This window comes from Sorex fumeus, unplaced genomic scaffold, assembly GCF_029834395.1.
Source record: "Sorex fumeus unplaced genomic scaffold, SorFum_2.1 ptg000039l, whole genome shotgun sequence".
NCBI classification, from domain to species: Eukaryota; Metazoa; Chordata; class Mammalia; order Eulipotyphla; family Soricidae; genus Sorex; species Sorex fumeus.
Genome location: NW_026606096.1, coordinates 11,023,072 through 11,050,606, shown reverse-complemented (window position 1 = coordinate 11,050,606; position 27,535 = coordinate 11,023,072). Strand labels below are relative to the sequence as shown.

The following is a 27,535-nucleotide window of genomic DNA, read 5'->3' as shown; positions in this document are numbered from 1 at the left end:
GGCACTGCATGATCCTCTAGCACTGAGCACTCTTCAGGGAATGGTCCCTGAGCACTGCCATGTTTGGCCAAAATAAACTTAAAAAGTATAGGGATTGGACAGAGAGTAGAACAGGTAAGGCACTTCACTTGTATTGTACCCTGCTGTCCCAGTTCAAGTCTCAATACCGCATACGGTCCCCTGAGCACTGAGAGTGATCCCTAAGCTGAGAGCCACGGCACAGCCAAGTATGGCGAAAAGAACAGGAGTGGGCTAATTACAAAGATTCTCCCTTAGCACAACAGGAACACAGTCTTCCCAGTGGGGAAGGCTCACAGAAGCCCACCACATTCAATAACGAAAACACTAACACAGACATTCAGCACCAACCAGCTCAGAAAATTCTCAGACATGACTTTAGTGACCCCTTTGTGTTTAATGAACGCTTTAAGGAAAGATGGCACAAGGAGTCAACAAAGCACTGGAAAGCAGAAATGCAGGGGGTGTCTGTGTGTGGGTGCGGCGGGGATTAAACCAACAACTCAACAGAAGGTCCAAGCAGCAGCTAAGGGTAAGACACTCCAAAATGAAATGGAGGAAACCTCTAGAAAATCACAAGGTAGAAAAGTCTGAAAGAAATGTACAGCAAACCAGATAACGGTAGGTTGAGTTCAAGAGGAACAATAAGAATTCATTAGAGTCCCTGACAGAACGTACTGTTTCCCTTAAATTTTCCTAACTCTCTTAACTCTTACTAAATTTTACACTTGTAGGTATTATCTATTTCATATAAACCTTAAAACATTAACAAAAAATTATTCATAATATAATTTAGAAATCCAAATACTTGTATAAAGAGTAAGTTTCGGGCTGGAGAGAGCACAGTGGGTAGAATGCTGCCTGACACTCGGCTGACCCGGGTTCCATATCTCGTATCCCATATGGTCCTGAGTAATTCCTGAGTGCAGAGGCAGGAGTAGTCCCAGTCCCAGAGCATCACCAAGTGTGACAACCCCCCACATACCAAAAAAAAGTTAAGTTTTTGGGAAAAATAAATTTTTACTTTCTCAATTTAGCATTTAAAATTTTGTGAAATTCCAGCTTAGCTCCATTCACCCTCCACAACAAAAAAGAAAGATCTATCGCAAATATGAGATCAAAAGGAAAAAACAAGGGAACAACAAATGGCAGGTCATGAGAACTGAAGATTCTGTCCAGAGAACCAAGATTATATGGGGAGGGGAGCCAAGGGTGGGAGAGGTCCTTGGACACTGGTAGGAGGGGAAGGGGCACTCTGGTGGTAGGTGTGTCCACGGAAACTATGATTAACAGTATTGTAAAGTCCAGTACCCCAATAAAAATTATTTAAAACAAAAGGCACAATAACCAAGCAGTCCTTCGTTCAAAAAAATAAAGCAAAAAAAAAATTTTGGGGGGGGGGTGTCTCTGAGCCATACCTGGAAGTGCTTAGGGAACCAAATGTCCCAGGGATTGAACCTGCAAGCAAAGTACGTGAACCAGCCCACTGTGTGCTCTGTCTCCCAAAGAGCCCAATTTTAGAACTGTAGTTAGTATCTGTTTCTAGCCAAGAGAGAATAAAAATAATCTTAATTTATACTCTTACTATGAATGACTTAAAAAATAGAACAATAATATAAAACAAAGGTTTTCAAGCAATGAGTATGACAAAGTCCTGTATTTGTCAAACTTACTACCCAGGAAGTGCTGTGAAAGGATCCAAGCGGTGAGAGTTCAAGAATCTGACTGAAACATGGAGACAGAACTGGGGGTCTACAGAAAACCAAAGCAGCTAGAATGTGTGAATGTGTGGGCAGAACACCCAGAGGAAAGAATTTACACAAGCCATCACTTAGAACCTTGGGTGAAATACAGACCTCAGCACAAAGCCCAAAAAAGTGTCACCAGAAAGTTTAGAGCTCCCATAGATGAGTTCAGAATCTCCTAACTCTTTTTTTATATATATAATTTTATTTATTGAATCACCGTGAGAGCAGTTACAAAGCTTTCGGGTCTAAGTCTCGGTCATACAATGAAACACCCATACCTTCACCAGTGCCCATTCTCCATCACCAAAAATCCCATCCCACACCCTCCCCCTACCTGTGGGGCAGATGATTTCCATATTACTCTCTCTCTACTTTTATCACAGAGAATCTCCTAACTCTTAATGTAACAAGAGTCCTTTGACCACTATCATAAATGGCAGCGAATCAGCACTAAGACTAATTTGTCCTAACAAAGCGTAAAAGCAGACTGTTAAAGGATCAAGGAATTTAACTATCTGCTAGAACAAAATTCAACATTCATCAAGGTAAACTGACATACCCATTCTAAAATCACTGTAAGTATGAAGAAGGAGAAAACTAACCATAACCAAGACAAACTAGCAAGACGGAAACAAAGAAGAAAATGAACAAAGCAGAGCATGGAAAGCTTCTTCTGCTGGCAGTGGGCTAGCTGTGCATGCAGGTCTGGGCCTGAATGAGACACAGCGCGGTCCCGAGCATCAGGTCACCAGAAGCAATCTCCAAGCGGAGAATCAGGATAGCCAACCTCTAAGCACTAAAAACTAAGGCTCCTCCAGAAAAGAACCTTAACATGTTGACATCAGTATGTACTACTGATGACTCACACTTTTTGTATTCTAGCAACATAAAAATATAATAAACTCTCAGTCAATAATCAACAGCAAAAATAGAAACTGTTGCCAAAATTCTACCTTACACTTTAGTTCTATGCCCTACAAAGCAGGACCCTGTTACTGAAGTAGTGAGATGGAGAGAAACACAAACTAACTGCCCAGTAAAGGAGTGACTTTAGTAACACCTGCTCCTGTCTCACCTGCCTAGCATGTTATTGGGGGATGGAGGGAGATAAATACAGCTTTTATTTATTTTATTTAGATATGATTTAGGGGACGGAGAGCCGAGAGTACACATCACAGGAGGAGAGATGTGGGCAGCATGTGCCGGAGCAGCAAATGAACCCGCTTAGCATTTTTTTTTTTAAGTTTTGGCTCTTTCCCTACAATCGCTGGCCGACTCTGACTTCCAGGCCAAGGGCAACAGGACCAGAGAAGATGTCATTCACAGTTCTATGATTAACAATCTGACCAAGGGTAAGTCAATGAATCTTTATATACTTGGAATTTCTCACTTGCAGAGAAACCCGAGTATCGATGACCTCTCTCCTCAGAGGATATATCTTTCCCAGAGCATGTACCACATGTATTCAGACACTTGAACTCAACATTATCTAGGTGAGGGAGAAAGTAGAAGTTGACAAGAAAAATAAAACTCATCCTCTCTCACCTAGTATCTCCCCTATTGTATACATTTTCCATTACTATAGAATATTTCTAAGAACTCAGTAACCAACACTGAAATATTTTCTCGGCTGGAGCTCTGACAGGAAATACGGGTGTGGTGGCCAGGCCTGGCTTGAGCCCCAGCACAGCCAGATCACAGCAGCACCTCCGGGACACAGCAGGGCTGGAAATGGCCCACGAGCACTGCCAGGTTTGGCCCAATCTCTCCCCGCTGGCTTGCAAGAGGAAAGAAATATTTTATTAATTATACACTTGACTTAGATTTCACCATTGTTTTTCCCTAGTGTCCTATTTCTTGGTTTCAGGATTCATCCTGGACCTACACTGTGAGACGTCTCTAGCTTCTTCGGATCTGTAATAGTTTCTCAGATTTCTCGCCTTTCTAAAATTTGTTTTTGTGTGTTGTGTGTTTTAGGGCCACACCTGGCGATACTTAGGGCTCACTCCTGGTTCTGCACTCAGGGACCACTCCTGCTGGGCTCAGGGGACCATATGGGATGCTGGGCAAGCCACATGCAAGGCAAGTGACCTACCCGCTGCACCCTGGCTTGGGCCCCAGACTTCTCTAGTTTTGAATGACACTGACAATTTTGGAAAATACTGGCTAGATAGTTGAGAATACGTTCCTTCAGTTTTGGGTCATCAGGTATTTCAGTCATAACCACAATACAAATTATGAGGACTGGCAAAACACCAGCTGAATGCCATTCTTAGAAAGGAGTCAATATGAGTTAAGGATCACAGACCCCACTCCCCACCCCCTACCAGAAAGGAGAGGTGTTAAAGTCCACCCTTCTGGGATAACCTACATAGGTCATTTGGAATTCTTTCATAGAGGAAATTTCCCTCTTTTCCCCACTAATTTATTTAATTTTGTCAGTATGAGCTCGTAACTCATACTTTAGGTTATAAACTAGTATTAAACAATTCATTCGGGTTAGTTCTTAGATCCGTTTCTTCCATGCCTCTTTTAACTTTCTAAAAACTGTGTGACTTTTATATATTCTTAGTATTATCAATATGGATATAACTCTAGAGTTACATCCTAAGTTTAAAAACATAAAGAAAATCTTTCAACCTTTTTTTGAGTTCTCAAAAATATAAATGAGAACAAAAGAACTAACTACTGGCACCATAAGTAACTCTCATCATTGGAATATTCAAATATGACCAAGATTTTTACCCTGGAACAAATTTCTCATTTAGTCAGCTGAGGTCCTAAAAGTAAACAAACAATACTATGTATTTGTCCTCTAAAGTTTTAACACAGCCTGTGACTTGACTTGGGCTTTTAAATTTACTACACGTGACCCTTTTTTCACACACTGGAAAAGTGCTACCACAAGAACACAGTATCCTGTACAGCTTTGTTTCTTTTAAAATTAGGAGTCTGGGGCTGGAGCGATAGCACAGCGGGTAGGGCGTTTGCCTTGCACGCAGCCAACCCAACTCATGTTCGATTCCCAGCATCCCATATGGTCCTCTGAGCACTGCCAGGAGTAATTCCTGAGTGCATGAGCCAGGAGTAACCCCTGTGCACTGCTGGGTGTGACCCAAAAAAGCCAAAAAAAAAAAACTATTAAAAATAAATAAAATTAGGAGTCTGTTCTATTTGAGCTTTTGAACCCACCCCAGCACCACCCCAAACCTACCTTAGGGGCAGGGGCGGGAACTGTTTGGAGGCTTGGGATATGGCTCACGGGAGGGCGCACGACTGCATGTGCAAAGCTGGATCTGATTTCCAGCATGAACCGGCCTCCCCCCAGACATGCAGAACAGTAAGCCAGCAAGCCCACTGCATCCACCACTACTCACTGCTGGGTATGGCCCCTCTAAAAGAGAGCAAGGACTTACTGTCAAAAGTTGCCAATGTATAAAAACCACGGGAATTAATTCCTGTTTTCAACATTTAATAGCCCCATTAAGAAGTGGGATTTTTGTTCTGACAGTTTGTTTGGTCACAGACCCATTTTCAAAACAGTCTAGATGGCGAACACTAAACTTTAGGGTTGACCCCACATAAACTAATTAGAATAAGAATAATCCAGACTTATTCTCAAAAGTAACTAATCAATTCCCAAAATAAAAAATATCTTCTGGATAATGCATCCGTAAAATGCTACTTTGAGATAAAGGGTAAGGTTGTGAAGGGGTCCTTGGGACACTGGTGGTGAATCAGTTTGATGAAACTATGCGTGTCTGAAATTATCATTATCAGGACTATAAACCATGGTACCCCAATAAAAATTGAGGGTGAGAGGGTGAAGAACTTAAAATTTTTTAAAATACATTTATTTTCCCCCCGAGACCTATTATAAGATACATTTTTATCACCAGTTGGCCTCTAGAGGGAGCTCGAAGTCTCATTTTCCCCACAGGCCAGTATACTCCACCCACAAATGTGCTTAATGTTCAAGATTCAAGAGTATTTTATTACAGCACCTTGAAGAACCAGTTAAATGTGTCATCAATTTAGGAAGCTGTTGCTCCTCCGGCTCCTAGTTCTTTTTCTTCCTCTCTTGCCCCAGTCCTGAGACTCCTGACCTCACCCTTTCCCACGAGGGGTGGGGGGAAAAGGGTGATAGTAGGCACCGAAGACATGTGTTCCCCCTTGGATACTCACTGCTTTCAATGCAGTGGGGCAGCGATCTACCTGCTATGTGTCACTGCAACTCGAGTATATATTTCTATAGTTTACATAGAATTGGCTCATGTCTGCCCAGGAAACTACTGAGTTAGGCTCAAGCACTCAGCTAAAAAAGACTGGGGGGTTATTTCAGCACACGGTAACATCCTGGGAGACACATCTCTAAGAATCCAGACACAATGAAAGGTCAGACTGTGTAATCTTCACTTGTCTACAGGACTCTGAGGAAACAACTAAAGACTTTTTTTTTTGAGGGGGGCGCGGTTATTTTCACAACCAGTGGTGCTCAGGGCTTACTCCTGTCTATGGCTCAGGAGACCATACGTGGTGCTGGGGATCGAACACTGGCTGACCATGTGCAAGGTACTACACTATCCTCTGGCCCCAGTATCTTTGACTTTTGAAAACTCAGTTTTCTCAAGCTCAGGTCACGGCTCACGAAGAGTTCAAGAGCTAAGAGTGGGAGTATCCAAGCCCAAAGCTGCCCCTCCTCATAGCGGAAGCTTAAACAGTGGTGCTGACAAGCAAGCGAATCTAGTCACCTTTGGGGGACTGAGCTGTGCCCCCACAGAGCATATTTAGAGGTTCTACACCACTGATGTGGTAGAGGGAGCAGTCTGCAGGGCCAAGGGTGCCCCGTCAGCCCTGACTGTCCCGGCAGACAGTGACATGGATGCCCAGCACCGCGCCCACCCCACCCAGATCATGAAGGAGGAGATCCTGGCCAGCAGGTGCTGCTGGCCCACAGTCAAGCTGTTCCACGACTCCAAGATCAAGTTCCCACTGCACCACCAGGTCCTAAGGTGTCAGCACAAGCCCTGCTTCACCACCAAGAGGAGCAACACCTTCTCTGAGCCACAGGAGCCCAAATAAACTCCTTGGCAATCAAAAACATAAAATAAAAAACTTTAAAAAAAAACTAGGAGCGGGGCTGGAGAGATAGCACAGCGGGTAGGGCGTCTGCCTTGCACACGGCAGACCCGGTTCGATTCCCAGCATCCCATATGGTCCCCTGAGCACCGCCAGGAGTAACTCCTGAGTGCAGAGCCAGGAGTAACCCCCGTGCATCGCCAGGTGTGACCCAAAAAAAAAAAAAAAAAAAACCTAGGAGCTGGAGCAACAGTACAGTGGGTCGGGCACTTGCCTTGCATGCAGAAAACCCAAGTCCAATCCCTGGCCTCTCATATGGTCCCCTGAGCACTGCTGGGAGTAATTCTTGATCACAGACCAGGAGTAAGCCCTGAACACCACCAGGTATAGCCCAAAAACAAAACAAAAAATAACATTCTAAGAACTAGACACTACACCTGCTCCCGGCAGTGGGCCCACAACACAGTTCCTGAACTTCTGCCTGCTGCTCACCATCCCAGTGAGGCTGTCGAAGGCTGCCATCACTGGGGGTACTCCGGAAAGGGAGGCAGAGCCCCTCCATTCCAGCCTCCACACACCCTGCGCCGTATTAATGGGCTCACAGCATGGCTCCTGCAGTGCTCAGCCCGGCACACATCTACTTAGCAAACTGCACGCTACTCACAGTTCTACTCTGTGTCATTCAGTAAAGTCGGGCAGAGAAGTAAGAGAGCAACCCCAGCCTATCCTTCAGCATCTTCCACAGGGTCTAGCTGCAAAGACTGACTCAGCCCCAGCAAAGAACACTAGAAAACCAACAGTGAAAACATGTAGAAACCCACCATGTTCACTGAGCAAAAATAATATGACCAAAGGCACAAAAACACAAAACAGCTCAGTAAATCCTCAGACAATGACTTTAGAGTCACCATGATTAAGATGTTTAATGAACTCAAAGAAATGATGGCACAAATAATCAGCAATGCTTAAGAAAATATAAGAGCAGAAATGGGAAAACTAGCATAAGAAATGTGAAAACAAAGAGCATGTTATGATTAAAAAATAAAACCTTAATAGAAGCTCTGAACAGCACAATACCAGCAAAAGAGCAAAAGCTCTAAGATGAAGAAACTGCTAGGAAACAACAGGAGGTGGAAAATAAGTCTGTAAAGAAATGAACAGCATACAGGAGAACATGAGAAGAGTTCAAGAAGAATATAAGATTACTGGAGTCCCTCAAGAACAGGAAGGCACTTTTGCAAACCAGAGCACCCAAAAGGAGAGAGAGAACAAAAGGGAATGTCCTGCCACAGAGGCAGGGTAGGAGGGATACTGGAATCAGTGGTGGTGGAGAATGGGCACTGGTGGAGGGATGGATACTCGATCACTGTATAACTGAAACCCAAGCACGAAAGTTTGCAAAGTCTACAACTGTACTTCATGGTGTTTCACTAATAAAAAATTTTAAAACAGCTATATGCTTTAAAAAATGGAAAAATCACCTTTCATACAGTAGATAATAAATGTTACTAACTTTAAAAAGAAAAGAACAGGAAGGCAACTGTGATGAAGAAACAGTAAAGAAATCATTGATAAAAATTTCCCAGAGGGGCTGGAGAAATAATTCAGCGAGTAGGGCATTTGCCTTGCACGCAGCCCACCTGGTTGATTCCCAGCATCCCATCCCATATGGTACCCTGAGCACAGCCAGGAGTGGTCTAAAAAGAAGAAAAAACAAAAACAATAACAACAACAAAAAAGAACATTTCCCAGAGTTAAGGAATACAAGCTCCAAGATCCAGGAGGACAAATCCATGGAAATATACCCAACTAAGAAAACTCCAAGACACATTGTACTCAAAATAACAAATGCCAAAGATAGACACAGTATTGAAAGCAGCAAGAATTTAAAAAAGAAAAAATACTTACAAAGGAAAGCCCAAAAGATTTACAGCAGATCTCACAAATGAGACTCTACAAACCAGAAAAGTGTGGAAGCATATCACACAAAAACTCAGTGACATGAACACCTCACCAAGATTACTCTATCCAGCTAGATTACCATTCAGATTTGAAAAATGATAGAGTCATAGACAACAACTTGGGGAATTCGCAGCCTTGAAACCAGTTTTGCAAGAAGCGTTAACAGAGCTTCTTTAAAGAACACGACAACGTTTCCAGCAGGTGATGCTGATTATGGCACTCAATGAAGGTGCATCTGAGTGCTCTCCACTAGATTAAGAAAGGTCTGCTTGGGGCTGGAGAAATAGCACAGCGGGTAGGGCCTTTGCCTTGCACGCGGCCGACCCGGGTTCAATTCCCAGCATCCCATATGGTCCCCTGAGCACTGCCAGGAGTAACTCCTGGGCATCGCCAGGTGTGACCCAAAAAAAAAAGGTCTGCTTACTCTGAGCTTACAAAGAGATTTCATACTCTTTCAATAATGAATCTCATTTATATGGACTGTCTAAGTCTGACAAGTACTTTAACAGTGAGATTTTTATTTAAATCTTTTACTTATTAATGCAAACACTTAGGTATCTATAATAATACTTTTATATAAGCAATATTGCCATATTTCCTTTTTCAAGATAAATCACTTTATACTCTTACATTCATATTTTCCCATTTAAATTCTCAAATTTCTCTTCATTCTTACTAAAATTCATATTTGTAGGCTTTGTCTATTTCACGGAATATAAAAAGTTGGCAAACTCTTTAACTGTATCAGCAGTTGTGGTTTTGTCCACAAAAAAAAAAGAATTTTAAAAGAAAGATTTAAAAAGTCGCAAGCTCCCCGTGACATATTCCATATGCCAGACACAGCAGTAGTTATGTCATAAATAAAATTAAAATTTTATTTGAGAGGGCTGGAGCGACAGCACAGTGGGTAGGGCGTCTGCCTTGCACACGGCCGACCCGGGTTTGATTCCCAGCATTCCATAAGGTCCCCGAGCACCGCCAGGAGTAATTCCTGAGTGCAAAGCCAGGAGGAACCCTGTGCATTTGTGACCCAAAAAGCAAAAAAAAAAAAAAAAATTATTTGACATAACTACAACAGTAAGATCCAAATACAAAATAAAATGTACTGAAATATATTTTAGATGCCAGTCATAAAAGCTTATGCAAATGAAAATACTGTATTATTTTATTTATGCAGGTTAAAATCATATAGCAATCAAGCATCACCAACTGACTTTTGTTGATTTCTGTTTTAATAATTTCAACTGCCATTCCTTTAAGTTCCGATAGAGCAAGTAATATGAAATAAATTTGTCATATGCCTCCCAGGGGGCAGGCTGGGGACTGGGAGGGAACCTGTGCACTGGTGATGGGGAGGGGACATTGGTAGTGGGATTGGTGCAGGAACAATATACGCCTACAGCAACTCTCTTAAGAGCAGCTTTGTAAATCACAGTATCTTAATAAAAATTAAAAGGAAAAAAAAGTTTACAAACCAAACAATAAATACAAAGAAATGAGCTTTGTAACTGGGCACATGACAGGTCATAGGTAAGGAGATGTTGGCTGAAGGTATGGATTGTGTTACACAAAGTAGAAGCAAGTACTTACTCTTACCTTATTTATTTATGGGTCATTCAGGTCAGTAAGATACCTGGAGCCTAAAGTACACAGCCCAGGCTAGTAAACAAAGTAGTTTATTTAACCTTATTTATTTATGGGTCATCTAGGTCAGTAAGTTACCTGGAGTTTAAAGCTAGAGACCGAACTAGTAACAAGACATTACATACTTGCTTTGCTGTTGCTTTGCTGTTACTTTGCAAATACACACAAAAGACCACACACAAAAGACAACTTGTCAATGACAGGTTTCCGGGTCTCTTCACCAAGGCCATTTTTTTTTACAACTCCCTATTACCATGATTTTTCTAACACGATGTTAACCATCTTTAAAATACCCTTTCTCACCCCCTGCCTCAGTGAACAGGTATACGTTATGTGATAAGCTCAAAGACCACTGGCTGCTATCAATGCTAATAGGGAACCTACATTGAAATGCTGTCATGAGAGTCAGGGTCCATAGGGTAATTTCCAGAGATGTGTTCTGGAACCAGTCTCCCTTCTTTTTAACTTGTTCCTGGATAATCTGATATCATGTTTGGGTAAAATGGAATGGAACCATACCCTCCTGCAACAAAGAACAGAAAGATAAACAGTTGCTAATACATTTAGTCTGCAAGTGTGATGATCTTAACAAATAAGCCTGGTGTGTTATAACACTAGGAGTTCTGAATAGACCACTTTAACTTGAAGTTGCCATCTTCATTAAATGTTCAGCAACTTTTGCCCAAGTCATAATTGTACTCAAAACCAACCTCCTGGGGCGGGAAAGATAGTACAATGGGTCAAGTGCCTGCCTAGCAAGCGGTCAACCTGCATTCAGTTCCCAGCATCCTCTAAGGTGAATGGGGCCAAGGGGAACCCTTCCTTAAAAAAAAAAAATCTAATTCACTTGCTTTCTCTAAATATAATAAAAGTAATTACTCACTAAAATTACAAAAGTAGTATTGAATAAAGCTTCTGCATCATAACTTAAGTTCTTTTTATAACCAGAATAAGCATCTGGTCATTAAGATCTCCTAAAATCCTTACAAACTCAATTACAGCCATGAAGCACTTCTTCATCCATTTGTCTTAATAGTCATACCCAATACAAATTGTATTTTCTAACAAGGATCCCCTTAAACTCACTTACGAACCAGGTACAAAGAAGCAGGTTACTTAAGAAGTTAGGTGTCTTTACAGTATGTTATAGATTTTACTACCACAGTAAAAGGAACTTTTTAAGTTCCAGTAACAATTTAAACACACACATAAACTCCAGGTTAAAGCGAAAGAGCTAGGAAGTGGAAGAAGGGGGAGTAGAGGGGTACCTGGAGACCACTCTGTACTTATTCCAGAAATCTTGGTAAGAAACAAGAAGTGACTGGAGTCAGTATATACAGTAACAATATTATCCATAAGCAACCTATATTTAAATGTATTTCCAAGGTATTTAATCCTTACAACAAACTTTTATAAAGTTTGCTGCTATGGGTGCTGGAGCAGTAGTATGATTGCCGGGGGTATAGCACTACCCTTGCTCATAGGCGACCAGGGGATCATTCCCTGCCACCCAATATGGTCCCCTGAACCACTACCAGCAGTAACTTCCCAGCGTAAAGCCAGGAGTATTACCCCTGAGCACAGTCAGGTGTATGGCCCCATAAAGTGTGTGTGTGTGTGTGTGTGTGTGTGTATGTTGCATACATATATATACATAGATATGTGTGTATATATATATTTAAAAAGCTTGCTAAGATAATAAATCCATTTGACAAATGAATAAACCTAAAGCATAAACTCAAAAAGAGCAGACAGACCATGTGGAGATTTTAAAGTACGGTTTAAAAGAAATGTGGAAAACAAGCCTTGAGAATTGACAGTGTAGAAAGCTAAAACTGAAAGCAAGAATAGTGTTGAGATTCTCATGATAGTTAAAACATTACCACAATCAGTAGATATTTACATTGCCATTTAATATCATCTAAATAACAGCACATTTTCAGTTTTAAAGCAAAAACTTTAAATCTATTGACTAAAAGTTCAGAAAATCAAGTTCATAAAACTCTTAATCTGAAGGAATAAATCACTGCAGCTTAAAATTAAGTTTAGAGCAGATCATTCTGAATGTTGAGATGAAATTGTTCTGAAAGTTGTTCATCTCTTCCCTTCATTATCCTTTTCTTCTTAAATTTTGTTAAATTTTGGTCAATGCAGTTAATGCCTAAACCTTATTTTCAACTGCTTTAAATCTGCAATTCCTTTTCTCCAGTATACTTTGTTCTCTGTGTGCCACCCCAGAGGTGTTGGAGGAGGCTACTCCTAGCTCTGTGCTTGGGCGGAGCTCCTGGCAGTGTTCTGAGGGAACTATGAAGTGTCCGGAGTTGACACGAGGTGCGGCATACACGTGCACTCAGCCCACTGAGCTATCTCCCTGTGTACTTTCTAAACAACTACAATCATGTTCAAATGACCTGAAATTATTTTGCATAATACATTTCCAAAGATTCCACTTCTTTCATGAATCTTACTAAAAAAGAGGATTTAAACATGCTAGAGAGAGAGGCGAAAGAGAATGAGAAAGAAAGAAGGAAAGTATTATGGGGAATTATATCTGCCATGGATGCAGAGGGAGGGTGGGAAAGGGGGGTTATACTGGGGATATTGGTTGTGGGGAATGTGCATTGGTGGGGGAGTGGGTGTTTGATCATTGTGTGATTGTAACCCAAACATGAGAGCTTATAACCATCTCACAGTGATTCAATAAAATATAAGGAAAGGAAAGGAAGGGGAAGGGGAAGGGGAAGGGGAAGGGGAAGGGGAAGGGGAAGGGAAGGAAAGGAAAGGAAAGGAAAGGAGGGAAGGGTCTGCATAGAGACAGGCTGGGGTGGGGAGGTGATAGGAGGGAAAGTGGGGAAATGGGGCTGGGAAACACACTGGTAGAGGGATGAGTTTTTGAGACTGGAACCTAATTATGAACAGCTATGTAAGGATCTATGTCGGTGGTTCAATAATGAAATCTTAAAAAAAAAAAGATTAAACACGAAAGGTCTCTACTTCAACTGAAACACTAATTCTGAAAGTTTAATTTTTTTAATGAAATGTATGCACTTTTGTTCATTCTATAGTCAATACTTCAAATGTTCTACTAAGCATCTACAACGAGTCAGAAACTGTTTTTCAACCCGTTTCATCTGTGGACCAAGTACCAGTTCAGACTGGGCTGGAGTGATAGCACAGCCGGTAGGGCATTTGCCTTGCACACGGTGACCCGGGTTCAATTTCCAGCATCCCATATAGTCCCGAGCATAGCCAGGAGTAATTCCTGAAGGCATGAGCCAGGAGTAACCCCTGTGCACCGCTGGATGTGACCCAAAAAGCGTAAAAAAATAAAAAAGACCTAAGTCATTTCCGTTCAATTTCTAGATGCTAAGTATACTATTTTTTTAAATGCTTGCTGTTACGAATCTTATATTCTAATGATGGAGACATATGAAATATATCAGATAATGCTCTATTAAAACATGAAGATCAATGAGAAAAGAAAGTAACTTGGCAGTGTGCATTGGTTCAAGTACAATGGTCAATGAGACCTCTAAAAAGTGAGACCCTCATTAAACCTCTAAAAAGTAAATTGGGGGGGAAAATGTCCAAAGTTGCAAAAGAAAAGTGATTTATTTATTTACTTGTTGGGGGAGCGCACCCAGTTGTGGTCAGGGCTTACTCCTGGCCCTGTGCGCAGGGGGTCCCTATGAACAGATTTGAACCCCTGTACCATTTCTATGACCCCCAGGAAAAAGTATTCTTAAAAAGGGCTTAAATAGTTATGAGTTCAAAGACTAAGAGAGAGGGAGAGATGAAGTAGAGCCAAGAAAAATTCTTAAAAGAGCTTAAGTAGTTATGAGTTCAAAGACTAAAGGAGAGGGGGACAGATAAAGTACAGCGAGTTCAGTGCTTGCCTGACCGCTTGCAATCCCCAATACCGAATATGGTCCACTGAGACCCACCAGAAGTGATCCCTGAAACAGAGCCAGTGGCAAGCCCTGAGCACCTCCAGATGCGCTCTAAACTTCCCTGCCCCCATCCTCCAAAAACACCCTGATGCAGAATAAGGTGGTAAAGTTAGAACACTCAGCATTTAGCACTGGCTTATACAGCCCTGGTGGTCATGATAGAGTTCATTTACCAGTAATAATAATAGTGAAGCACACAGCCAACATGGCCGACCCGAGTTCAATTCCTCCGCCCCTCTCAGAGAGCCCGGCAAGCTGCTGAGAGAGTATCTCGTCCGCAGGGCAGAGCCTGGCAAGCTCCCCATGACGTATTCGATATGCCAAACACAGTAACAACAAAGTCTCCAATGGAGACGTTACTGGGCCCGCTCCAGCAAATCGATGAACAGGAGGACAGTGACAATAATAGTGAAAGAACTGATTATTAACTGAGTATCTTTTGTGCATAGGCAATTTAAAAAAGGAATGGAGCTGGAGCAACAGTGCAGCGGGTGGGGCATTTGCCTTGTACACAGCCGACCTGGGTTCAATCCCTGGCATCCCATATGGTCCCCGAGCACTGTCGGGAGTTAGTTCTCAGTGCATGCAAGGCAAGTACCCTACCTGCCACACTATTGCTCTGGCCTTGCATGCTGCCAACCCGAAGTTGATCCCTAGCATCACATGCGGCCCCCAAGGCTGCCAAGAGTGAGCCCTGAGCACTGCCGGGTGTGGCCCCCAAACTGCCACCAACCCAAGCCACATTCCCTTCTGACTTCATTTTTATGTGTTTGCTCTGACATCTCACACTCTTGCCTCTTTTTTTCTTTTTTTCGAGGGTCGGGGGTGTTGGCCATACCTAGCAATGCTCAGGCTTACTCTCTAGCTTGGCACACAAGGATCACTCTTGGTGGGGCTAAGGGGACATATAGGGTATCAGAAATAGAACCCTGTGGTTGTAGGAAAAGAAAGAAACAGTAAGGCTAGAGGAAAGGCACAAAGGAGCTCCAGGTATACTTTTATATACTGCTTCAAAAAGGGGGGAAAGAGGGCATTCTCTTTGCTAAGCTTCACTAACTGGGCGGGAGGCTGGGCGCAGCCGCAGGGCTGGAGAATCAGGCCTCCCAGATTGAAGACTTTGAGCTCACTGCTGTCTATCCCAGCTCCCGCAGATGGCTTTGAAAGGCCTACAGAGCCTTTCTCAAATACACCCCTGTGGATCTTGACCCAGTGGATAGCTCTTCTTATATTATTTGTAAAGATCTAATATTACTCTATCTGGCCTCATTTCATACTCAGCATAATCCTAAAACCATAAGTCCACCTACAAATGATAAAAATGCCAGACCAGCCTTTTCTTGCACAGCCATTTTAGAAAGCTAATATCTACTCAGGCATATTCCACCGACCATCACTGACTCCCCTATCAATATCCTCTGTTCAAACAAAACTAGTAATACATACATATATTGGGGGATGGAAATGCATGCCTTCAAAAACATGGGCCGCCTCTTCTATCCAGAAACAAAAACAAGGCCAAAACACCAGGGGTGAATTCTACAGTTGTTAGTGTTCTAATACAATTCTACAGAGTATGCCCATTCTAGAGTAACCAACGTGTTAATCTAAGAGTAAATTTTAAATCTAACTTTGTAGAGAAAATATCTAATGTTTGGTGCAGTTAAAGTCACCTAAAGAACACACAGGCCTTTTGATTGTAGAACTGTGATTAGCAACAGTAGGCGTGGGGAAGGGAGAGCAGAATATAAGCAACTGTGATTGGAGGGAGGGGGTCTTGGGCAATTTGGTGGTGGTAAAGATGTCATAATTTTGCCATTAAAAACTTAGATGTTAACATTATAACCATGTTACATAACAACAGTTAAGAAGCTGTAAGAATTACTAGTTGCAGCAAAGACTAACCTGAACTCCATGCCCTACAAGTGATCATCTATTTCCCTCTTACTACTAATTTTCTTTAAATAACAAAACACCTTGCCCCCGCTATTCCTTGCCCCCTCTACTCTGCTTCCCCCACCCCACCTCCAATAAAGTACCCACAACAATTTTAACAGGAAATCAGAGGCTTTTTTCCTCTGCTCTCTAAAGCCATGTGAACATGTTTTGAACAACGGAATACAAACGCCAACACTCCATGGCATATCCTTAGACTTTGCCCTCCCTCTTTTTGAATAGCTTATTCAGTTTGGAATCCTCTCCACGGCTTGACAGGCTAGGTCAGAGAAAAATAAGCCTCGAGATTTCGGGAAGTACCGTGTCTTTGTCTTTTACAAGAGACTGTTTAACTCTGGGGACTTCATAGAATCTGATTTTACTGGCTTCATAAAAACTAAAAAAAAGTATTCTATTTTCATATTTTAAAAAGGTGGGGGCTGGAGAGATAGTACAGGGTCTATGTGTTATAGCAGGGATGGAAGGGAAAGGCACCATATAGTTTAGTCATTTTAAATCTTGCTCATTTTGAGTCTCCCTGTTTAAATAGGTAATGGGATGGCTGGGGACAGGAGACAGTAAGAAATGAAAGGGTTTTTTGTTGTTGTTTGTTTGGGGGCTGTGCTTAGGGCTTATACCTGGCTCTAGCTCTGGGGGTCCCTATGTGGTACTAGGGATTATGCCAGGTAGGTATACATGGCAAGCACCTTATCCACGTACTATCTCTCGAGACTCAGTGGGGGACAAAAGGAAGTCTTGAGCTAAGCAACTTTTTCTTTGACCCCTTACCTACAGCCAGAGAGAGCGCAAGACAGCAGGGATCTAACACATGTACCCATGACCAAAGACTGAGACCAAGGAAAGCCAGGGAAGCAGGGAGTCACTGGGTATGACCCTAGGAGGCCCAGCGACGGCTTCCAGAGCCGCAAGGGCCAGCAGGGGAGCACAGGTTCCTTGCTCCAGCTGCAGACTGCAGGCCAGGAATGCAGGCAGTGGGCATGAATGGTGTAGGGCCATCAGAAGAGGCAAACAGAACAGAAGGTCCGTAATTCATGCTCTGGACCAGGCACTGAGACACAGGACGAGTGACCTCCTGCAATGGTAAAAGGAGAGGCTTGGACACTGAGGGGGACCAAGACCTTGAACTATCCACAATAAAACTGACCTTAAGCTGCTGAGTTTTGCACCACATCTTTCATACTATAAAAACCCAGGAGCTCAGGGGGGAAAATTCACTTCAGCAGTAATAATGGAGCTGGCTTTGCATCTAGAGTACCCTGCCGTACATGGTTCCATCATTGTCATCCTGTCCATCCCCACCTGTCACTGCTACAAGCTCTGCCAGGAGTGACCTCCAAAGAGCCAGGATGAGCTATCCCAGCAGTGCCAGGTGGCTATGAACCAAAACCCAAAAATAAAATCTCAAAAATAAGTAAAAATTAAAAAACAGTGAAATAATGCACTGAAGTTCAGGGATGGAGAGATGGCTCAACGGGGTGAACATATGCTTTACCTGCTGGAGCACACGTTTTGGTTCCTGGCACCAACTGGAGTGGGAACCCCACCTCCAAAAAATGCTTTCATGGGATGGCATGTGAAAGAAAATACCTCACACAGTTTACTAACTCAACAAATAATTACAAAAATCCACAACAGTTTATGGATTCAACAAATAATTACAAAAATCCACCAAGTGCCATATACTGTTATATACCTGAAGTTACCCCAGGAGTTGAGAATAAATTGATAAAACAAAGCATACTCCCTTATGTATGAAACTTCAAATTTCTGAGGTCTATAATAAGTAATTGCCTATTGTCTGTCATCTACAAGTTGTTCACTCGAGTCATCCTGAATAGGATTGGCAGAACACTAGATGAAGGACAACCATGCGAGCAAGCAGGGTTCCGCAAAGGATTCAGCACCATCGACCATATCCACACAATAACCAAGCTCATTGAGGTTTCTTGGGAGTTCAAGATGCCGCTCTGCTTAACGTTCATTGATTTAAAGAAGGCCTTTGATTCTGTTGAGACGGAAGCGGTCATTGAAGCCCTAGCCAATCAGGGCATTCAAGCCCAATACATCAGGATCCTCCGTGAGCTGTATTGCGGATTCACTACCAGGATCTCACCATTCTACAAAGAAGTGATCGTTGATGTCAAGAGAGGGGTGCGGCAGGGTGATACCATTTCACCGAAACTCTTCAGTGCCACCCTCGAGAACATCATGCGACGACTGGAATGGGAAGGAATGGGAGTGAAGATAGATGGTCGGCAACTACACCACCTCCGCTTTGCTGATGACATTGTTTTAATAACACCAAACATCAGCCAAGCGGCACAAATGCTGGCCGACTTTGACCGTGAGTGTGGAAAGGTAGGACTACAGCTGAATCTTACGAAGACAATGTTTATGAGAAACAGCCTTGTTCCTGACGCCCCATTCGCTCTCAATGGAACGACCATCTCCGAATGCAACAGCTATGTGTACCTAGGTCGAGAGGTCAACATGACAAATGACCTGGCACCCGAGCTGCGCAGGAGGAAGACAGCGGCTTGGAACGCCTTCAAGAACGTCGAAGAAATAGCTAAGAGGACGAAGAACCTCCGGCTCCGGGCACATCTCTTTGATTCCACTGTTCTTCCTGCATTAACATATGCCTCAGAGACCTGGGCCCTACGCAAACAAGATGAGAATGCTATTCAGGTCTCCCAAAGAAGAATAGAAAGAGCTATGCTTGGAATATCACGTTTCACTCAAATGAGAGAACGAATCCAGAGTTCTGACATCCGTCGACGATCAAGGATCAGGGACGCTGTCTCATTTGCCAAGGTGTCGAAAATCAGATGGGCTGGTCACGTAATGAGATTTAAAGACGACCGTTGGACTAGAGCTGTTACTGATTGGATTCCACGGGATGTCAAGAGACCGCGTGGCCGCCCACCTACCAGATGGTCAGACTTCTTTGTCAAGGTCATGAACGATCGGTTTGAGGCCCTCCATGTTCCCGGAGCGAAGAGATACCATTGGGCTACACTAGCACGCGACAGGGGCAAATGGAGACGTTACTGGCGCCCGCTCGAGCAAATCGACGACTAACGGGAAGTTAAGTGATTAAGTGATTAAGTGATAATAAGTAAAGCAAATTCTGAAAAAGAGGCAGGAAAGCAGGTAACAGTGTATTTGAGGTTGGAGAAGAAATCAGCTAATTGACACATTGTAAGAAATTCTACAAAAATCTGCAACATATACTCCAAGAATAAAGGATAAGTTCAAGTGTCTATTCAAGGGCCCAGAGCAATGGTACAGCAGGCAGGATACTTGCCTTGAACACAATCGACCTGGGTTCGAGGGTTCGACCCTCCGCACCTTATGGTCCACAAGCCTGCCAAGAATAATCCCTAAACTGAGCAATGCCAAATGAGCCCTCGAGGGGTGGGAATTGGAAGAGAACAAGAAAACCCAGACCTGGGGGAAGGAGCAATAGCACAGCGGGTAGGGCATTTGCTTACAAGCAGCCGACCTGGGTTCGATCCCCGGAATCCCATATGATCCCCCAAGGACTGCCAGGAGTAATTCCTGAGTGCAGAGCCAGGAATAACCCCTGAGCATCGCTGGGTGTGACCCAAAAAGGAAAAAAAAAAACCACACCAGACTAGCCTTTAGACTAGAGAGCAAAGAATAACAGAATGATTTGACAAAAAATTCCAAGAATTTGGAATAGCTAGACAGTAAAATCAGGAATCTTTCTTAGTTACAGTAGTGATAATACAGGTAGGGCACTTGCCCTCCAAATGGCCAATCTGGGTTCAATCCCCAAGTATACAGCCAGAAGTAACCCCTAAGCCCTGCCAGGGGTTCCCCAGCCCCCCAAACACCTAAAACGAGAATCAGAAATCTCTCAGGTCAAACTGACAGAGTGCAAAGATAGAGCTCAAAGTAAAAGTAAAACTGATAGTGTGGAAGAGCTAGCTAGTCCAGAGGGTAAGGCTCTTGCCTTGCACATAGCTAACCAGGGCTTGTCCCTGAGTGCAGAGCCAGGAGTAAGCCTTGACTACAGCTGAGTGTGGTCCAAAAATCAGAAACAGATAATTAAACTGAAAGTTGCAGAATGTAGTGATGGAACTTTTAAAAACCACTTTTGGAGCATTAAAAGTACTCACCACCTGGCACAGTAAACATTACGAATATAATATCAACAGTCTTTTTAGTATATTTCTATGGCTAATGAACATATATTGCCAGAAATGAACATAAATTTGGTGACTTAAAACATCAATTTACCTCACCAGCAAAGAAAATTAATATAAAACTGAGACTGCAGCAAAAAGAAAAGGACTACTTACTAAATGGGAAAACAATACCTGTACATCCAATATGAAATTAAGATTCAAGAACTCATGGATCTTGATTGGGTTATTAAAAAAAAAAAGAAGAAACAATAACAACAACAACCACCACAAACCAATCAAAAATTATAAAAATAGAAAGTTTGGCACCTGTTCAATGAGGTGCCAGCATAAGCATGTACAACACTGTAGACAGGCCCAGCTCTGGTAATGAGTTTTGGGGGGAATAAAATTTACCTGGCCCAGAAGTAGTCCAAAGACACAAAGACCTGCATCCTTTTGAGATGCAAATACTGGTCTCCTTGGAGATGGAGAAAATGAGTCACCACCTATGACTGAGGCACTACTTAGAATGGTGGCCTCTTCAGTAGAAGAGAATCTAAAGGTCATGAGTAGAATATGAAAGGATCATCAAGAGTCCAAGGCACTTCAACTGTGACAACAGATTGACTTTTCTGTATACAGAGAATGCCAAGGCAGTATGGAAAAAGCTCTGCTCTAAAACCAACGTTGTAAAGAAGTGAACAGCTCACTGCTGGAGAAAGAGCCTGCATCTCAACCTGCCGATGGCTTCCTGTGTACATAATTCCAAAGCCACACCCATCACCAGTTTACTGACCGACCTCCCTCTCCCTGGGTTCCCAATACCCCTCCCTCAAGCTCGCCCCCCACCCCCGTGAATCAGTTCCCTCCTTGTGTTGTCTTTAGCCCTGTGTTGCTACTTCTAAGTCCTACATATGAGATATCATTCTGTATCTATCCCCCAGCCTAACCTCTAATTGCATCCATTTACTGACATTGTATGATTTCATTCTTTCTTCGAGTTGCATAGTGTCCTTTGTGTACATACAGCACAATTTGATCCATTCATCCATAGCTGACTGCTTCCATATCTTATCTATTGTACTAAGTACTTCACAAACATAGACGTGCATTTAGCCCTTCAAAATAATGTTTTGGGGAACAGATGTCTAGAAGTGGTATTACTAGACCACCTGAGGTTCTATGCCTATCTTTTGAAAAGATACTGCTTTTACAGAGGCTGAACCAAGTGACATCATTACCATAACCCTCAACTTTTCCCCTCGGAGAAGTCTGTGTTCTCTCAATTAACACCTATCACTTTCTTTCTCTCCCCCCATTATCTTTTTCTAAGTAAATTTCTTTAAATCTATTTTATGTCACTATTTTGCCTCCTCCTATAATTCTTTTCTGCACAGAAAGGTAACATGCCTAGCAACCCTATGCAGAGTTAGGACTGACCTTCCTTTCCCTGCGAAGAGCAAAGAGCAATCAATTCCTTGCTCCAGCCTCAGTCCACAACTCCCCAAGAACTTGGGTGGCTAAACCAGTTCCTGCACTGTGCCTAACAAACTGAAGCAGGTGCAGCTTAAAAACTACCTCACGGGGCTGCTGGTACACTAATGTCCTTGCCATGCAGGTGCTGACAGCATTATCCGTCCTAACCCCACCTTGTACTACCCTGGTGATCAAGGTGGGTTAGCAGAGAGAAAAGCCCTCTTCTGCCCTCCTTGCTCCCTACTCCAGGGTCACCTGCAACACTACACGCAGGAGGCCGAAGCTCAATCTCAGCACAGTCCCCTGGGAATCCCTGGGAGTTCACCCTCAAGTGCTAAGAGTAGCCTCTGGCAGCATCTGCTGCAGCACCCCCCCCCCCGCCCCCCAAAAAAACACTTCAATTCATCTATAGAACTGAGTTTATCAAGGGGATGTAGGGGGAGGAAAGCAAGATGCATAGCAGGGGTCACTGGTAGTGGGATGTGGACCCTGGTGGTGGATGTGGCTAGAAAGTTCATTAACAGTCTTGTTGAAATACTGTATCTCGTTGAAAATTAAAATAAGTGAATGTTTTAAAAACTTTAACTGGAGAGGGTGTTGCAGAGGGTGTAACAAATTTAAACCCTCACACTGTTGGTGGGAATGTAAATGAGATTCAACCATTTTGGAGAACAGTGTGGAGGATGCAGAGGAGTAGCACAGTAACTCAGAATGTCTCTCTTACAAGCATATGGTCTCAGCTTCTAATCCCCAATGCACCTAGCACAGCCTTGACAGCTCCGCTGTCTGTGCACTCTGACAACAAAAGCAATTTTCAGCCCTGTCACAGCCAGGTGCCTGTTAAATCCCACATCCTGCCGCATGTGAACCCTCAATCACCTCCTCCACCACCAAATCAGCAGAGAAGGGGAAGGGGAGAGTGCTGGGAATTTAAAAAAGGAAAACGATACAGAGCTTCCCCGGAAGCCAAGAAGAGACCAGGGAGGGAGCTCAGAGCGCCTCGGTGCAAGCGCTGCCGCAGGAGCCCAGGCTCAAACCCTGCTCTTGTTTGCCCTTCAAAGGAGGAAGAAGAGAAAGACACAGAAGATGACACTGATGTGAAGCCTGGTGGACATGCTGCCACCAACCAAATAAGGAACAAGGGCGACACTGATGAGTGTCATCCCAATTTTTTATAGACAGAAACTAAAGACAGACCCATCAAGGGCCATGATTCAACAATCCTACTTCTAAGGTTCTAAATGAATAGAAAACCATTAACAAGAAAATCTGTATTCACTGCCATGTTACTTATAGTAGTTAAAATGCAAAAGCAGGGCTGGTGCAATAGCACAGCGGGTAGGGCGCTTGCCTTGCACGCGGCCGACCCGGGTTCGATTCCCAGCATCCCATATGGTTCCCTGAGCACTGCCAGGGGTAATTCCTGAGTGCAGAACCAGGAGTAACCCCTGGGCATCGTAGGTGTGGCCCAAAAAGAAAAAAAAAGCATCCAGAGTGGTCATCAACAGGTGACTGGATAATGACACATTTACTGAATGGAGTATTACTCAGCCACCAAAAAACAGGTGAAATGTTGGCATTTATAGCAAAATGGAAGCAGCTAGAGAGGATTATAAAAAGTGATACTACAAGAATCAAAGTATCTCATCCATGTGTTAGAATAACATACACAAAATTTAAAAAATAAAAACATACAAAACAGTGGACACTGAACTTAGGGTACCATAGAGAAAGTGTATGGAACAGGAAGCGAGGTAGGGATGGAGAAACTCTTCAAAGGTGATACGTTTTATCAGCAGAAAATAAAAATTAAAGACAGAGATAGCTCAACAATCTGGACTGAATCATTTGCTTTCAGGAGGCCCAGTTACTAAACACTGCTATTGTGGCCTCCAAATCAAATGGGGTTAGGGAGATAGGAGGGGGGAGAAAGAAAAGGGAAAATATGAGGGGCCAGAAAGGCAGCCTGAATGATAGAGAAGTGTCCAGTGTATGTAAGAGCCAAGTTCTTGGTACTTCATACCTTTCTTCTACCACCACACCACACTCACCAGGGCACTGCTAAGTGTGACCCCGTGAACAGATCAGGCCATAATACTAGGCAGCTCATTACCCAGGGTAACCTCTACACAAAAATAATCATGAATACCCGCCTGTGGGGCTAGAGAGATAATGCAGCAGGCAGGGTGCTTGCCTTGCATGCGGCTGGTCCAGGTTGGATTCCCAGCATCCCATACGATCACCTAAGTACCACCAGGGGTGATTCCTGAATGCAGAACCAGGAGTAAGCCCTGAAAACCTCTAGGTGTGCCCCTCACCCCAAAAGAAAACACTGCTCGAAATAGCAAGGTCAAATAATATTAATTATCCCCATTTGCAGCCAAGAAAATACACAGCCAATTCTCAAATATTTGTTTCATTACTCTGCATTCCTTTGACTGTTTAAAACAACTCATTGATTCATGAAGTCTTGATTCCACTTACTCTAGATACAAATTACTACTTCTTTGCATTTCCATACAAATCTCTTCACTATAATAGAACTGGGGGTGGGGTTTGAGGAGACAGGGTTGGGGGGAAGACAAACTGCTACAAAAACAAGTATCCTAAAAAAAAAATCAGTCAAAGGAGATTAGCAAAAGTATATCTACACACCTACACATGCTCAACCAAATAAGTGGTTGAGTTCTCTGATGGCGATGTGGCAGGCATAGTGACAAGAGGTTTGAAATGGGCACTCCCAATGAAACCAACACCAACTTTCTAAGGCAAATGGTAATACATACCATAAACTATAAAACTTTTTATTGGGGGCAAAGGGGGGGGGGCGGGTGGACATGCTCAGGATTTACTCCTGGCAGTGCTCAGGGGACCATGTGGGATGCCAGGGATTGATCCTGTATCAGCTGCCCTACTCATTGTATTGTCACTCTAGCCATGACTACATCTTTGACCAGAAATTACATTTCCAGACACACATCCTAAAGTACTAAGATTTCCAGGGCAAGGCAGGCACTGCAACAGGTAAGGTCTGTCTTACATACAGATGACTGGGGTATGCAAGACTCCCTGGCATCTCTGACACCACATATGGTCCTTCAAGCACTGCCCAAGAATGATCCCTGCACACCACCAGGTACGACCCTCAAACCAAAAATAAAGTACTAAGATTTCTCACAATAATGTCCACTAGACCTGTAAAATAATAAAAGCCATTACCTAAATATCCAAAATATGTTATACAGCTAAGTCATCTTTTCAGATGCCAACTGGAAGAGAAGCCTAATATAAAACTGTTCATATAATTCTAATTTTGAATATTATATTGCCATCAGAAAAAGGACTAGAAAGAACTATACCAAAACACTAACCAATGTCATATTTAAATGAGAGTATAAAGTGATTTGACTGTTATTTTGAAGTCAGATGAATAAGATTTAATCCCACAGAAGCCACTCACTAACTTGGTCAACTTTATCTAATCTGTGGTTTCTTCTACTATAAAATAAAAATACCTACTAACCTTCAGGACTTTACAGATGATAAAATACGTTTGTAAAGCATCTATACAATAGGCAGTTACTTAACTTTCCTGAGCACTTAATTTTCAAATACACCAACATTCTGTTTGTATTCAGAACATTTGTTTTCTTAAAGACTAAGAAGAGGAACCAAAAGTATTGTATTATAATAAAGTAGTTTTCTCATCAAGTCATTCAAATCGTAACATTTTAGCATTTTAAACAATGCTAATAAAATTTCTAAGAAGCTGAACAGAGACGCATGAATGGTAGTAATGTATTTACTGGGAGGGGGGATACTTAGAAAAAAATGCCACTTTACATCTATAGAATTTAGCCTATTCTATTTTACCTAATTATTAGACTCCTAATTAAATACTCAAAAAAATTAGGTGACTTCAGGCTGAATCAGAAGCAGTTAAGATTCAACTAAAAAAGTTAAGGCTTGGGGCTGGAGTGATAGCACAGCAGGTAGGGTGTTTGCCTTGCATGCGGCCGACCCGGGTTTGATTCCCAGCATTCCATATGGTCCCCTGAGCACTGCCAGGAGTGATTCCTGAGTGCAAAACCAGGAGTCCAGGTGTGACCCGAAAAGGGCAAAAAAAAAAAAGTTAAGGCTTAAGAAGCTCAGGCATCATGAACACAAACTGCTGTTTTTAAAGACTTGAATATCTGTATGTGTTAATCACTGGAAATTTTTCTAGCTCTAAACTCCACTAGTTGCCTATCAAGATGCACATCCCAAATGTGTACTACTATACAATTAGGGGGGCTGGAGCGATAGCACAGTGGGTAGGGCGTTTGCCTTGCACGCAGCCAACATTGCCAACCAGGGTTCGATTCCCAGCATCCCATATGGTCCCCCAGGCACCGCCAGGAATGATTCCTGAGTGCAGAGCCAGGAGTAACCCCTGAGTATCACCGGGTGTGACACAAAAAAAAAAAAAAAAGAAAAGAAAGAAACTATACAATTAAAAGGCCAGTTCAAAGAAAACAATGACTATTTAGAAACCTCATCCTAGCCCCCCCCCCCCAGAAAGGGCCTGCAGATCTTGTTGGAATATACTTTCTCACCTCTGAACACAAAATGCTGAACGTACTTAGATTAAAATAACGCAAGTATGAAATAATAGGATGGGCAGCTGGTTAGAGTACAGGTGCTATGGTGCTTACCTCACACATGGCTTCAATCCCCAGTACCACATTAGCAGTGATCACTCTGAATACTGCCACGAGTGATAGCTGAGACCAGAGTCACAAGTAAATCCTGAGCATTGCTGAGTATGACCCCCTTTGTTGGTGGGGTGGGGAATATTTCTGGAGTTACATATAAAAATGTGAAACACACACTCTGAGCATATAAAACTATGCAGACTTTATGAGACAAACTTTCATTGTTGCCTTATACTGTTTGACCATTGCAGGTAAGTTAGTTGCTAGTTAGTAATTACAGCCATGTTTGATGGGGGTTTCCTTGGAAGATCATTAAGTCAGAGAAAATACTCAAAGGCTGAAACACAAGCATTGCATGGACATACCTATCTGTTTTGCTGTTTCTTAATTTCTTTTTCCCTCCCTTTCTCCCTCTCTTGCTGTGTCAAGATCCGCATGAGGTCAAGCAACACACTTCAGGGCTTGCACATATGTTTGCTGAGTATCCTCTGCAAAATATGCACTGCAGTGTACTGAAGTGCTTGTTACAAATTGCACACTTCATTGTACTGCATCAAAAATCAAATTCTTTGTTGTGGAGCCAGTTAGCATCACTGGAACTACACTGCGGCGCCCAGGACCAAACCCACAGCAATTTCACGGTAGCAAAGCAAGAACTCAACCCCTGTGACCGCGAGGAGTCTATTAAATCTGAAAACATAACATCTCATATTTTCACATTATGCCTCGGTTTCTTTCTCTTCGCTTCCAATTACACTTCCAAAAAATAAAAAAAAATTTGTGGGCCTGGAGAGATTAACTCCTGAACACAGAGCCAGAAGTAACTCCTGAGCATTACTGAGCCAGAAGTACGAAAC

General features: G+C 42.8%; 1 protein-coding gene and 1 non-coding gene across 2 annotated transcripts in view; one reads left to right on the top strand and one right to left on the bottom strand.

The window, feature by feature from the left end:
• The window catches only part of PPP2R2A (protein phosphatase 2 regulatory subunit Balpha), an 83,453-nt gene that overhangs the window by 34,686 nt on the left and 21,232 nt on the right, over window positions 1-27,535 (bottom strand). The window lies entirely within an intron of this gene.
• LOC130028447 (small nucleolar RNA SNORA68) lies at window positions 6,438-6,570 on the top strand. Its single transcript, XR_008793183.1, has one exon. It is a non-coding gene; the product is annotated as a small nucleolar RNA SNORA68 (small nucleolar RNA).